Raw genomic sequence first — 14,629 nt, forward strand, 5'->3', positions numbered from 1 at the left:
AATTAAATAGTTAACTGAGTAGTGCAAAAGTAGAAAATATGAAAAGCAGTGAGGTGGCAGTGTTGGTGCACCTTCAGGAGCGTCCTGACAAACTTCATCTCCATCTGGTGCGGGGCAGCCGAGCATGGGGCCGGAAGTCCCTCACAACGGACTGCGAGAGGATCACAGGGGTCTCCCTGCTGTCCATCAGGAGCGCTGTGTACACAGGGCCTGTAGTATTACCAGGGATCCCACCCATCCTCCCAACGTCTTTTCTGACAGGAGACTCCAATGAAGATAAACAAAAACAGTCAGGATGGGAAACAGCTCCTTCCCTCAGGCCATCAGGATTCTGAACTCCCTGCCGCATTGTATTTGAAGTGTCACTGGATAATTTGCACTGTACCCGACAATATTTATTTTATGCACTTTGGTTACTTGTGCGTAATTCATTTGTAGATTTTATCCTTACCTTCCTAAGTTATTGTGCGTTATTTGTGTGTTATGTGTACTACAGCGGTTTACCCTCTGGTCTGGAGAAACATTGTCTCATTTGACGGTGTACATGCATGTAGTTATTGACAATAGACCTGACTTGAATTTGAACTTGACTAAACCTTGTTAAGTTAGCTTTGTGGTCAGCAAGGATATATTAAATAGTTAAATTAAACCAGGCGTGCAGAAACAGTAGTGAGGTAGTGTTCATGGGTTCATTCAGAAATCAGATGGCAGATGAAGGCTCCTTAACCCAAGTTTTACTCCGATGCTCCCAAGCTATTCCATGCTTCAACTGATTTTTTTTTCTTTTTGCATTTCTGACATCTGCAGCTTTATTTCCCCCCTAGTTAGACCATTCCTGAACAAAATGCCCCTCCAAGCCTCGCCAGCCATCGGGCCCCCATTTACACAGGTCCCATTGGAGAGCATTGAACGTTTCAGCCCAATACAGGCCCTTCAGCCCGTGATGTTGTATGGACCTTTTAACCTACTCTTAACATCAATCTAACTCTTCCCTCCCACATAGCCCTCCATTTTTATCATCCATTTGTCTCTCTTACTGCCTGTGACGCCGCTGGCGGTTATGTCAGCAACGAAGATCCTCCATCTCTGGGGGTGTTCATCGTGTCAGTAGCTTCCTCTCGGTTTCACCGCTGTCAGTCACCCGTCCCGGGTGGAGACTCAGGAATACCGTCACACTCAGGTGTAGAAGGATTCTTCATTGCTGTTTCCGTAACGGTTTTGTTTGACCAGTCTGGGTTGTTAAACCTGAACTGAACCCTTGAACCCAGAGGACCGGTGGGCCTCTCTTAGCCTGCTCTTTACCCTTTGACCTATTTGGCCTGGGTGATCCTTCCAGGATCCAAAGCATAAAGCCCTGACTCCAGACAACATAGTGCTCTGGGATATTGAGGCATGCAAGGCTATGGTGCACGAGGAGTCTCTCAGATGTCCTTAATCTATCTATATCTACCACCTCCCCTGATATTCACCACTCACTGTCTAAAAAAACACACTTACATCACCCATACTTACTTCTCTTGGGCCCATAGCACCCAGTGCAACTCCATCTCCATCGTCCTCTGAAGCTGAAGGTATGGTTGAGATGCGGCCCTTTGGACCGCACTGCCCTACCACAGGACTATTTACAATGTCCAACTGACCTACCAACTGGCCAAGGGGAATCCCACGCAGTCACACAAACTCCTGACAGGAACTGGATAGCGTTGTGCTGACCACTAGGTGACTGTGCCGCCCCACAGGGTGAACACACAAACTCCTGACGGGCAGCGGTGGAGACGGATCCCGCTGTGCTGACCACTACACTAACATGCCGCCCTGATCATCAATGTTTCTGCAATCCCTTGTACCCACTATACAGGGGTTGGCCCATAAAGTTTCCATCCTAGGCAAAAGTCTTTGGCTGTCGACTTGATCAATATCTTTTATCATTTGTACACCTCTATCAAATCACCTCTCATCCTCCTTTGCTCCAAAGAGAAAAGTCCCAGCTCACTCAACCTTTCCGCATGAGACACCCTCTCTAATCCAGGCAATGACCTGATGAATCTCCTCTGCACCCTCTCTAATCCACGCAGCATCCTGGTCAATCTCCTCTGCACCCTCTCTAATCCAGGCAGCGTCCTGGTGAATCTCCTCTGCACCCTCTCTAATCCAGGCAGCATCCTGGTGAATCTCCTCTGCACCCTCTCTAATCCAGGCAGCGTCCTGGTGAATCTCCTCTGCACCCTCTCTAATCCAGGCAGCATCCTGGTAAATCTCCTCTGCACCCTCTCTAATCCAGGCAGTGTCCTGGTAAATCTCCTCTGCACCCTCTCTAATCCAGACAGCATCCTGGTGAATCTCCTCTGCACCCTCTCTAATCCAGGCAGTGTCCTGGTAAATCTCCTCTGCACCCTCTCTAATCCAGACAGCATCCTGGTGAATCTCCTCTGCACCCTCTCTAATCCAGACAGCATCCTGGTGAATGTCCTCTGCACCCTCTCTAATCCAGACAGCATCCTGGTGAATGTCCTCTGCACCCTCTCTAATCCAGACAGCATCCTGGTGAATCTCCTCTGCACCCTCTCTAATCCAGGCAGCATCCTGGTGAATCTCCTCTGCACCCTCTCTAATCCAGGCAGCATCCTGGTAAATCTCCTCTGCACCCTCTCTAATCCAGGCAGTGTCCTGGTAAATCTCCTCTGCACCCTCTCTAATCCAGACAGCATCCTGGTGAATCTCCTCTGCACCCTCTCTAATCCAGACAGCATCCTGGTGAATGTCCTCTGCACCCTCTCTAATCCAGACAGCATCCTGGTGAATCTCCTCTGCACCCTCTCTAATCCAGACAGCATGCTGGTAAATGTCCTCTGCACCCTCTCTAATCCAGACAGCATCCTGGTGAATGTCCTCTGCACCCTCTCTAATCCAGACAGCATCCTGGTGAATCTCCTCTGCACCCTCTCTAATCCAGACAGCATCCTGGTGAATGTCCTCTGCACCCTCTCTAATCCAGACAGCATCCTGGTGAATCTCCTCTGCACCCTCTCTAATCCAGACAGCATCCTGGTAAATCTCCTCTGCATCCTCTCTAATCCAGACAGCATCCTGGTGAATCTCCTCTGCACCCTCTCTAATCCAGGCAGCATCCTGGGAAATCTCCTCTGCACCCTCTCTAAAGCTTCCACATCCTGCTTATAATAAGGTGAGCAGAACCGAACACAATATCCAAGTGTGGTCTAACCAAGGTTTTAGAGAGTTGCAACAACTCTTGCTGCTCCTCTTCCTTGGACAAGTCACCACCCCAGGGGCAAGTTGCCATGGCTAATTCACCCACTGATCTTTGGGAATATGGGAGTGAAATTCCACACAGTCACAGTGGAGAACATGTGAAGTCCACTATCTGCACAACTGCCCTGTCCCTCAAGAGGCACAGATCTGCCGTTGCTTGTGAGGAGTTGGTACTTTCTCTCCATGACAGCTGGAGTCTCCTCCGAAAGCTCTGCTTCACTCCTGCAGAGACGTGTGGGCACGCGCTGGTGGCACCAGGAGCATGCTGAAACTTGCGGGCTGCCCCCAGCGCAACCTCGAACTGTGTTGGTCGTTGACACGAACAGAGCATTTCACTGTATGTTTCGATGTCCAAGTGACGACTGAAGCTGACCTTTAATGTATCCACCAGGAGGTTGCCTGATCTCACTTACAAACAAAGATCTTAAGGCAGGAGTTCCCAAGGTTTTTTATGCAGTGGACCAATACCATTAAGCGAGTGGTTTGAGGAACACTTTCACCCTGAAGATGGGGGCATTTTGACTGTTCCTTTTGGAGGATGGAGCGTAGCTGCTCAGCAAAGTGGTCTCACAATCTACGGTGGATATACCGGAGGCCACACTGGGAGACCCAGACACAGTATATGACCCCAACAGACTCCCAGGTGGTGTCACATCACCTGGATGGGGCCTTCAATGGTAGTGAGGGAGGGGGTGTAGGGGCAGGGTAAGTGCCAGGAGGAAGATCAGCAGAGAGGGATGAATGGATTAGGGAGTTGCGTAGGGAGCGATCCCTGCAGGAAGCAAGAAGTGGGGTGGTGGGCGGGGGGATCCCGATGGAGATATTAGAATTTTCGGGGAATTATGCGCTGGACATGGAGGCTGACGGGGTGGTAGGTGAGGACAAGAGGAATCCTATCCCTGGTAGAGTGGCGGGAGGATGGGGGTGAGAGCAGGCGTGCGTGAAATGGAAGTGATGTGGCAAATAAAAGCGTTAAAATGTAAAGATGTTGAAAAAGCGGGGTCTCCCAGTGGCCACCCATTTTAATTCCACTTCCCAGATTTCCCATTCCCATTCCGATGTGTCTATCCATGGCCTTCTCCACTGTCGTTATAAGGCCACACTCAGGTTGGAGGAATGACATCATATATTCCAATTGGATAGCCTCCAACCTGATGGCATGAACATTGATTTCTCAAACTTCCGGTAAGGCCACTCTGCCCATCCCCTTCACCCACCTTTCCAGCCCATCGCCTCCCTCTGCTGCCTCTCCCCTTTTCTTTCTTCCATGGTTTTCTGTCCTCTCCTATCAGACTCCCCCTTCTCCAGCCCTGTATCTCTTTCACCAATCTACTTCCCAGCTCTTTATTTCAGCCCACCCCCTCCTGGTTTTACCTCTCACTTGGTGTTCCCCTCTCCCCTCCCTCACCTCTTCACTATACTCCTCATCATTTTCCTCCAGTCCTGCCAAAGTGTCGACTGTACTCCTTTCCACAGACAGTCTGACCTGCCGAGTTCCTCCAGCATTTTGTGTGTGTTACTCTGACCATAGACACTGTCTCACCTGCTGAGTTCCTACAGCATTTTGTCTGTGTTACTCGGTCCATAGACACTGTCTGACCTGCTGAGTTCCTCCAGCATTTTGAGTGTGTTACTCTGTCCATAGACACTGTCTGGCCTGCTGAGTTCCTCCAGCATTTTGTCTGTGTTACTCTGTCCATAGACACTGTCTGACCTGCTGAGTTCCTCCAGCATTGTGTGTGTGTTGCTCTGTCCATGGACACTGTCTGGCCTGCTGAGTTCCTCCAGCATTTTGTCTGTGTTACTCTGTCCATAGACACTGTCTGACCTGCTGAGTTCCTCCAGCACTGTGTGTGTTACTCTGACCATAGACACTGTCTGACCTGCTGAGTTCCTCCAGCATTTTGTGTGTGTTACTCTGACCATAGACACTGTCGGACCTGCTGAGTTCCTCCAGCATTTTGTGTGTGTTACTCTGACCATAGACACTGTCTGACCTGCTGAGTTCCTCTGGCATTGTGTGTGTGTTACTCTGTCCATAGACACTGTCTGACCTGCTGAGTTCCTCCAGCATTTTGTGTGTTATTTTATACATATATTCACATTATATGACCATGACAACCATATTGTCATTCATTTTTTTTCTATATTTACCACGAATTGCCTTGCACTGCTGCCAGAAAGTTAACAAGTATCACAACATGTTAAACCTGATTCTGACGTACTGAGACTTGGATGGTGGCCTGATGGATATCAGTGATAATAAACCTGATCCTGATGCTGTTATTGTTACCAGTTGTTCTGTGACCTGTAGTCAGCTGACTTGTGTACGGAGAGTCCGTGTCAAAAGCAGCAACGTATGGATAAATTGGGGTGCTGGGGTGGGAACTGTGTGTAAAGTTGGGAGGTCACAAGGGATCGCGTCAGCCGGTGCAGATGTGGGGGCAATTTTCATGTCTGTGTGTGCGGGAAGGGTTAAGCTAGTGATTCATAGGACAAGCTCCTATTTGAAACCGAATGCACAAAGATGTGTAGAACGGCCTGGGTGTTTAGTCTATTAATATCTCTGAATAGTAACTGGCGAGGTAATGAATGAGGGTCTTTGGTTGGGAAACGCTGGGCTCACATCTTCCGGCTGCAGACATAGGTTGTGAGTCAGAGGTTTTCCTGACAGGCCGATAGATAATGAGGCTCCTTTCTCAGCAGTTGTTGAGCAGAGCGTTGATCCTGACAAGCCCTGGGATACTCTGAAGTGTTTTGAACCATTTGAGGAGCCCTGATCTTTTCTCTTAAAGGGACAGGGCCACTCCACGCCCGCGAAGCTGATAGCTTAATGCTGACACAGTGTCACGCCTGGGCTCAGCTCTCAGTGGCATTCTCCCTGTGACCACGTCGCTTTGCACCCAAACTCCAAAGACAATTTGTTTTTTTGTGTGGGGGTGGGTTGGGGGGGGGGGCCAGGGTTAATGAACAACACCATGGCTTTCCTTGTGTCGTGGCTATCCGCTGAAGATTAATCTCAGAGCAGTATACTGCAAATGTACTTTAATAATGCGGGGCAGTCTCCAACCTGATATTGATTTCTCCTTCTCCCCTCCCCTCTTCTTTTCCCCATTCTGGCCTCTTACCTCGTCTGACCTCCCTATCACCTCCCGCTTGGTCCCCCTCCTTCCCTTTCTCTTACGGTCCACTCTCCTCTCCTATCAGATTCCTTCCTCTTCAGCCCTTTGCCTTTCCCACCTGCCTGGCTTCACCCATCACCGTCCAGCTAGCCTAAATAAATAACTGGGGTATGACCGGTTCCTGGCTGGTCTCTGGACGGGTTTTGTTCACTGGGAAGGATTGAAGGAGATCTCCATGCTCAATCGAGTGAAGGTTGAGGCTTTGTTTCTGCTGAGATTGCCTGTTGTGGAGAGTTGACTCAAGCCAGGCAGCATCTATGGAGAGGAATAACCAGTCAACGCTCTGGCCCGAGATCGGGTCAATTTACATGTCAGCATATACTACCTAGAGATCCATTTTCTTGCAGGCATTCACTGTAAATACAAAGAAACCTGACAGAGTTGATGAACCTCAGGGTTGTATATGGTGACACAAAAAGCAAGAACCCCAGAGTAATAATAAATAAATAAATAATAAATATCAAGAACAAAGAATGATAACCACAAGAGAACAAATGAAAGAATGCCCAACTTGGGTGTTCAAACAGAGTGCAGAAGACAACAAACTGTGCGAATGCAAACAGAAAGTCATAATAATGGTGACAAATAAGAAGCAAAAATATTGAGAACAGTGAGATGAAGAGTGGGTCCATTGGTTGTGGAATAGTTCAGTGTTAGATTGAGTGAAGTTATCCACACCGGTTCAGGAGCCTGATGGTTGTGGGGTAATAACTGTTCCTGAACCTGGTGGTGTGGGACCTGAGGCTCATTGTGGCGAGTGAAGTTATCCACACTGGTTTAGGAGCCTGATGGTTGTGGGGTAATAACTGTTCCTGAACCTGGTGGTGTGGGACCTGAGGCTCATCGTGGTGAGTGAAGTTATCCACACTGGTTCAGGAGCCTGATGGTTGTGGGGTAATAACTGTTCCTGAACCTGGTGGTGTGGGACCTGAGGCTCCTGTACCTTCTTCCTGATGGCAGCAGCAAGAAGAGGGCATGTCCTGGGTGGTGGGGGCCTTGATGATGGACGCTGCTATCCTGCGACAGTGTTTCTTCTGTTCCTTCACTCAGAAACACCCAGGACACAAGTGGGCCAAGGCCAAGTCTTTGAAGTGACCCTCCGTTCCCACAAAAAATAACACAGCTGAGGCTGTCACCAGTGGTGGGGTCACTTGGACTGTCGTCCCCGTGACAGATGCCTCTGTTCTTGTGGTGTCCGGGCTCAGCTGATTTGCTTTTTCACAGGGAGACATTGCTAATCAGCTTCCAGCTCTGGCTGGGAACAGGGCAGGAAGGGAGTCTCCGTCCCAGGGGACCCAATTCCCTTTTCAAACAAGGACGTGAAGTGTAATTGGATGGTTTTCATTCCGTGGGCAGCAGCTGGTTAAACGTGTGACGAGTGTGTCTGAATATAGAGTGGGTGTGGACAGACTCAGCCCAGAACTGTGTCTCGGGCGAGGGATTCCAGGAAATGCTGTTGTTGTCGCTGTCGGCCCTGGCTGTTCTCCTGTTGCGTCATGTGCAGGGCTCCAGAGAGCTAAAGGTTTCCCAAAGGATGAGCTGTCCCCAGCCCTGGATCCCCTGCCTGCCCTCTAGACGTTCCCCTCCCCGTTATATTTTGTTAAGATTCAGCCCTTCCAGCCCAGCGGCCCCACACTTTAACCCGAGTCTAGTCACGGGACGACTCACGGTGACCAATTAACCTACCAACTGGTGTGTCTTTGAACTGTGGGAGGAAACCGGAGCACAGTGAGGAAACCCACGTGGTCACGGGGAGAACGTACCAACTCCTTATAGGCAGCAGCGGGAATTTAACCCGGGTCTCCGGGACTGTAAAGCCCTGTGCTAACCGTGCCACCCCGTTTTCTAGGGAGTGGATTGTGCGTGCGGAGTCAGTAGTGCCGAACACTGTCTTCCTTTCTGAAAGGTCCATGGACACCACCTCACTGTTCTCTCTTTTGGGCTTTTGTTCTTTTAATAGTTAATACAAGGGGGCATAACTTTAACGTGATTGGAGGGAGGGTGTCATCGGTAATTTGTGTTTGGACTGTGAGGAGCGCACTGCCGGGGTGATGGCGGAGAATCCGGTCGCACAAGGAGATGTTGATCAGTTTTGAGGAGGTGATGGTATTGAATGCTGAGCTGTGCTCGATACAGACTGTTCAGGCTTAGGCACTTTCACTGCCCGGATGTTCCAGGGCTGAGTGAGGAGCCAATGAAATGGCATCTGCTCTGGACCTGTTGCAAGTTGGAGTGGATCTGCTGTAAATCACTTCTCAGGAAAGAGTTGATATGTTTCAGCACTGGTTCCTCAAAACACTTCATGACTGTGGATGCAAGCCAGGATGCCATGGTCTACCATTAACCAAGGGGTCAGTGGACCCCTGATAGATGCTACTGGACATAGTCATTGAGGTGGGTTACCGCTCTCTTCCCAGGCAGTGGTTTAACTGAAGGTTAAAGGTCTCAGTGAACACCCCAGTCAGTCGGTCAGCACGGGTCAGGTACCCCATCTGGGCCGGATGCTTTCCCTGGGTTCACCCTTCCGAAGGCTGCTCGCATGTCGGCCTCGAGACTGAAATCACGGGGTCATCGGGGGCTGTGGGAGCTTGTGATGGTTCCTCCATGTTTTGGTGGTCAAAGCAAACATAGAAGGCATTGAGCTCATCTGGAACTGGAGTCCTGTTGTCGCCTATGTCGCGTGATTAATCTTTATAATAGAGCTGATGATATTCAAGCCCTGCCCTGCTTCATTGATTCAAGTTTAGTCCAGAATTGCCACTTGACCTGTGAGATACGTTAGGGACATTTACAAAAATGTTTTATGACAGAAAAATGGAGGTCTATGTGGGAGGGAAGGGAAGAGTAGTTTATAATGTCAGCACAAAATTGTGGGCCGAAGGGCCTGTAAGGTACTGTAATGTTCGATGTTCCAACTGAAAGGAATTTGTTATGCCTGCACTGTACTCCTGCCGCACAAAAACATGACATTTCACGACTTGTGTCAGAGATGATGAACCTGATTGTCATTGGAAATAATTTGGAAGGTGTGTAGCTCGGACAGTCAATGGTTACGTTGAGTTGTTCTCTGATTTTGGCAATTTACTTGCAAACGCTTCGTCACCATACGAGGAGACATCGTCAGTGCACTGTTAATTGTGGAGTGTCCCCGAATGCTTGGCCTTTATATCAAGTCAAGTCACTTTTATTGTCATTTCGACCATAACTGCTGGTACAGTACACAGTAAAAATGAGACAATGTTTGTCAGGACCATGGTGTTACATGACACAGTACAAAAACTAGACTGAACTACGTAAAAAAACAACACAGAGAAAGCTACACTGGACTACAGACCTACCCAGGACTGCATAGTGCACAAAAACAGTACAGGCATTACAATAAATAATAAACAGGACAATAGGGCAGTAAGGTGTCAGTCCAGGCTCTGGGTATTGAGGAGTCTGATGGCTTGGGGGAAGAAACTGTTACATAGTCTGGCCGTGAGAGCCCCGGTTCTATATTTTTCAATCAGTTGATTGGACATAATTTCGGAAACTCAGTTGTGCCGTGGAGAGGAAATGTCGTCTCTGATTGTCTGCGTGGCGAACTTCGTGTGTTGTCTGCACTGGCTCATAAGTAGAATTGAAGTCTACATGCTTGTCTACAGAATTGTTCGTGGAAAACCGTGCTTCTAGGAAATCCCTTGCATGTGGTGTTTTCCCTTGAGCCACGACTTCCTCTGATGCCCATTTGAATTTGTGCCCCTGTCGATCTTCATGGGTAGCGACGAGGGGAGTTGGTCATGTCGCTTTACAGCCGGGTGAGGTTCATGGATCCAAGTTTCTCACACTTTGGCCCACCTGATATGTCCTGCAGTGCCCATATCTACAAAACCCATTGCGGGGACTGCACCAAATATTACACATTTTAATTGGTTCACCAGCTGCGGCACGTCCCCAAGCAATGCTCGGCCAATGATAGAAGTCACTGTTGTAATGTTGGGGGGAGGGCCTCTTGTTCTGGACTCACTCAACCTCAGTGGGAACGTCTGCTTACGTTTACCCTCTCTCCACCCTTCATCATTTTATTTACCTCTATCAAATCTCCCTTCATTCAAAGTTCAAAGTACATTTATTATCAAAGTAGGTATACTATCTACAACCTTGAGATTCATCTCCTTAGAGACTCCTACTCTCCAGGGAATAAATTCATTCATTCCCTCTAACTCGGGCCCTCCAGACCCAGCAACATCCTCGTTAATTTTCTCTGCACTCGTTCAACTTTCTTTACATCTTTTCTGTAATTCGGTGACCAAAACTGCACACAATACTCCAAATTAGGCCTCACCAATGTCTTGTACAACTTCGACATAACATCCCATCTCCTGTACTCAATACTTCGATTTACGAAGGTCAATATGCCAGGAGCTTTCTTTACGACCCCTGTCCGCCTGGGTTGTGGGTCTGTGTTCCCAGATCCCTCTGTTCCGTGAGGTAGACAGGGTTTCACATTATCTCGTCCAAATCAAAATCAGGTTTAATATTACCAGCATATGCCATGAAATTTGCTGCCTTTCCAGCAGCAGTACATACTAATAATAAAAAACTATGTTAGAATTTTACATTTATTTAAGTAAAAAGAGAACAAAAAAGTCCCAGAAGAAAGGTAGTGAGTTCGTGTTCACGGGTTCAATGTCCATTCAGAAATCGGATGGCAGAGGGGAAGAAGCTGTTCCTGAATCGCTGAGTGTGGGTCTTCAGGCTCCTGTACCTCCTCCCTGATGGCAGAGGGGAAGAAGCTGTTCCTGAATCGCTGAGTGTGTGTCTTCAGGCTCCTGTACCTCCTCCCTGATGGCAGAGGGGAAGAAGCTGTTCCTGAATCACTGAGTGTGGGTCTTCAGGCTCCTGTACCTCCTCCCTGATGGCAGAGGGGAAGAAGCTGTTCCTGAATCGCTGAGTGTGAATCTTCAGGCTCCTGTACCTCCTCCCTGATGGCAGAGGGGAAGAAGCTGTTCCTGAATCGTTGAGTGTGGGTCTTCAGGCTCCTGTACCTCCTCCCTGATGGCAGGGGAAGAAGCTGTTCCTGAATCGCTGAGTGTGGGTCTTCAGGCTCCTGTACCTCCTTCCTGATGGCAGAGGGGAAGAAGCTGTTCCTGGCTCGTTGAGTGTGTGTCTTCAGGCTCCTGTACCTCCTCCCTGATGGCAGAGGGGAAGAAGCTGTTCCTGAATCATTGAGTGTGAATCTTCAGGCTCCTGTACCCACTTCCTGAGGGAACAATGAGAAGAGGGTGTGCCCTGGGTGGTGGGGTTCCTTAATGAAGGGTGCCGCCTTCTCACAGCTCGTCTCACAAGGCGTGTGTTTCTTTGACGCCTCTTTCGGAGTGCAGGTGCATTTGGGAAGGGAGTGCACCGGTTACCGTGGTGTATCTCTAATTAAATAAATGGGACCCGGTGGCTGGCATCGATGAGATGGGCCGAAAGGTCTGCTTCCCTGCTGTGTGTCTCTAATGGATGAATTACTTTTTCAAATAAAATCCATCTGCCGTTTGAAATCTGAATGGTAGGGCCTGTTACCATGCTGTATCACTAAATTCATTAATTAATAAGCAGGAATTTCTGACTCATGCTATCAAGTAGGTGGAGGGGCAGGCAGTGCTGAGCAAGGATGGAGGCCACAGAAGGATTCGGACATACTCAGAAAGAAGAGGCAGATGGAATACAATGTTGGGAAGTTTATGGTCATGCACTTTGGGAGAAGAAATGAAAGGGTGGGCTGATTTCCAAGTGGAGAGAAAATACTAAATTCTGAGGTGCAAAGGGACTTGGGAGTCCTTGTGCAGGTTTCCCGAAAGGCTAACTTGTAGGTTGAGCCGGTGGTGAGGAAGACGAATGCAACGCCAGCATTCATTTCAAAAGGACTAGAATATAAAAGCAAGGATGTAATGTTGAGGCTTTGTGAGGTGAGGCTTCACTTGGAGTCTTGTGAGCAGTTTTGGGCCCCTCATCTGACAGGGTCTGGAGGCAGTTCACAAGTATGGTTCCAGGAACGAAAGGGTTGACGTATGAAGAGCATTTGATAGCTCTGGGTCTGTACTGGCTGGAGTTATGAAGAATGAGGGGGGGAATCTCATTGAAACCTTTCAAATATTGAAAGACTTAGATAGAGTGGATGTGGAGAGGGCTTTCCCTGTAGTGGGAGAACCTAGAACCAGAGGGCACAGTGTCTTAAGAGGGAGACATCCATTTAGAAGAGGCAAGGGGATCCCTTTAGTTAGTGGGCGGTGAATCTGTTGAATTCGTTGCCACAGACGGCTGTGGAGGCCAAGTCACTGGGTACATTTAAATCAGAAGTTGACAGATTCTTGATTAGTCAGGGCATCAAAAGATAAGGGAGCAAGCAGGAGAATGGATGGTGGAGCAGACTCGATGGGCTGAATGGCCTAATTCTGCTCATTTACTTACCTTTGACTAAATTCAGTAAAAGATTTGCATTGCCCTTTCAACCACATTCTGCCTCCGTTCCCTGGGTGGTGAGCCTTTTCATTCTGCTTTGCATCTCTGTCCCAGCCGTTCCCCCCGCCCCTCACTTCTTCCTTTCTACCAGAGCTTTTGGCAGCTTCCCACAAGGAAGCCAAACCCGAGCCAGCCTTGTCCCACCTACCGGTGGGAACTTCCTTGGCTGACAGCAGGAACGCTGTGATCGGAGACGTCTAGAGCTCCCCGTTTGCCGGATTAAGCTACTGACCATGGGAGCATGGAGAAAAGAGACCTTCAAAGTAGATTGATGATCAAAGTGCGTATATGGCACCCTGTACAACCCTGAGATTCGTGTGCTTACTCAGTAGGCTCAAGAACCATAATAGAATCAATGAAAGACATCTTCAAGGAGTGATGCTTCAAAATGGCATCAAGGACTCCCGTCATCCAGGCATGCCCTCTTCTCATTACTACCATCAGGGAGGAGGTACAGGAGCCTGAAGACACACACTCAGCGATTCAGGAACAGCTTCTTCCCCTCTACCATCAGGGAGGAGGTACAGGAGCCTGAAGACACACACTCAACGATTCAGGAACAGCTTCTTCCCCTCTGCCATCAGGGAGGGGGTACAGGAGCCTGAAGACACACACTCAGTGATTCAGGAACAGCTTCTTCCCCTCTGCCATCAGGGAGGAGGTACAGGAGCCTGAAGACACACACGCAGCAATTCAGGAACAGATTCTTCCCCTCTGCCATCAGGGAGGAGGTACAGGAGCCTGAAGACACACACTCAGCAATTCAGGAACAGATTCTTCCCCTCTGCCAGCAGATTCCTGAATGGACATTGAACCCGTGAACACTACAAAAACTACTTTTTAAAATTTCTGTTTAATTTGCTTATTTAATTTAACTGTTCTACTGTAACTCACAGCTTTCTTTTTCTATTATTCTGTATTGCATCGTACTGATACTGCGAAAACAACAAATGTCAGGACATACGCCGGTGATATTAAACCCGACTCTGACTCTGCGAGACCGCCCCTAACGGGACGGACAGACAACCGGTGTGCATGCAAAAGATAACAAACCGTGCAAACACAAAAGGAAAAAGAAAATGCGAACACTCCGAATGTGATTTAGTAACCTTCTGTTGCACAACTAGAAACCACGAGCCTCCAGCTGGACCTGACCCATTCCAGCCTCCCTTTACATAGCACCTCTAATCAAGCCATCAGAATTCAGGATTATTTATCGTTATTCTTGAGTTCCTTCATTCGTTACGTGCCGCGTTGTGTGACACGGGTTATCGTGGTCTTTCCACATCACAACCAGGAATTGGGATACGCACCAGCTGCTCGTACGACCATCCGCCACCTTCACGTGACCCTGATCGGGGGTGGGGGGAGGAGGCTAAGCAGGTGCTACACCTTGCTCAAGGGGGACCTGCGGGCTAGCGGAGGGAAGGAGCATCTCACACCTCCTTTGGTAGAGACACATCTCCACCCCGCCACCCATTCTTCGGTACACGAGTTTAATGGAGAATGAAATCATTGTTCCTTCAGATCTAATACAGAGCACGGCTGAAATTGCACATGAATAGTTTGAAAGCTACTTGTTTGTCATGCCAGATTCAGACTACTGTATCTTATGCACCACAAGAGGTGACAAGAGGCAATGATGATGATGACATTGACACATGTGCATTAACAACCCTCACACC

The 14,629-nt window shown here is 48.7% G+C and overlaps 1 protein-coding gene across 4 annotated transcripts in view; it reads left to right on the forward strand.

Moving 5' to 3' along the window:
* The window catches only part of numbl (NUMB like endocytic adaptor protein), a 203,700-nt gene that overhangs the window by 98,739 nt on the left and 90,332 nt on the right, over positions 1-14,629 (forward strand). The gene's annotated exons all lie outside the window — the stretch shown is intronic.

This window comes from Hypanus sabinus, chromosome 11 (genome assembly GCF_030144855.1).
Source record: "Hypanus sabinus isolate sHypSab1 chromosome 11, sHypSab1.hap1, whole genome shotgun sequence".
In the NCBI taxonomy this organism is placed as follows: Eukaryota; Metazoa; Chordata; class Chondrichthyes; order Myliobatiformes; family Dasyatidae; genus Hypanus; species Hypanus sabinus.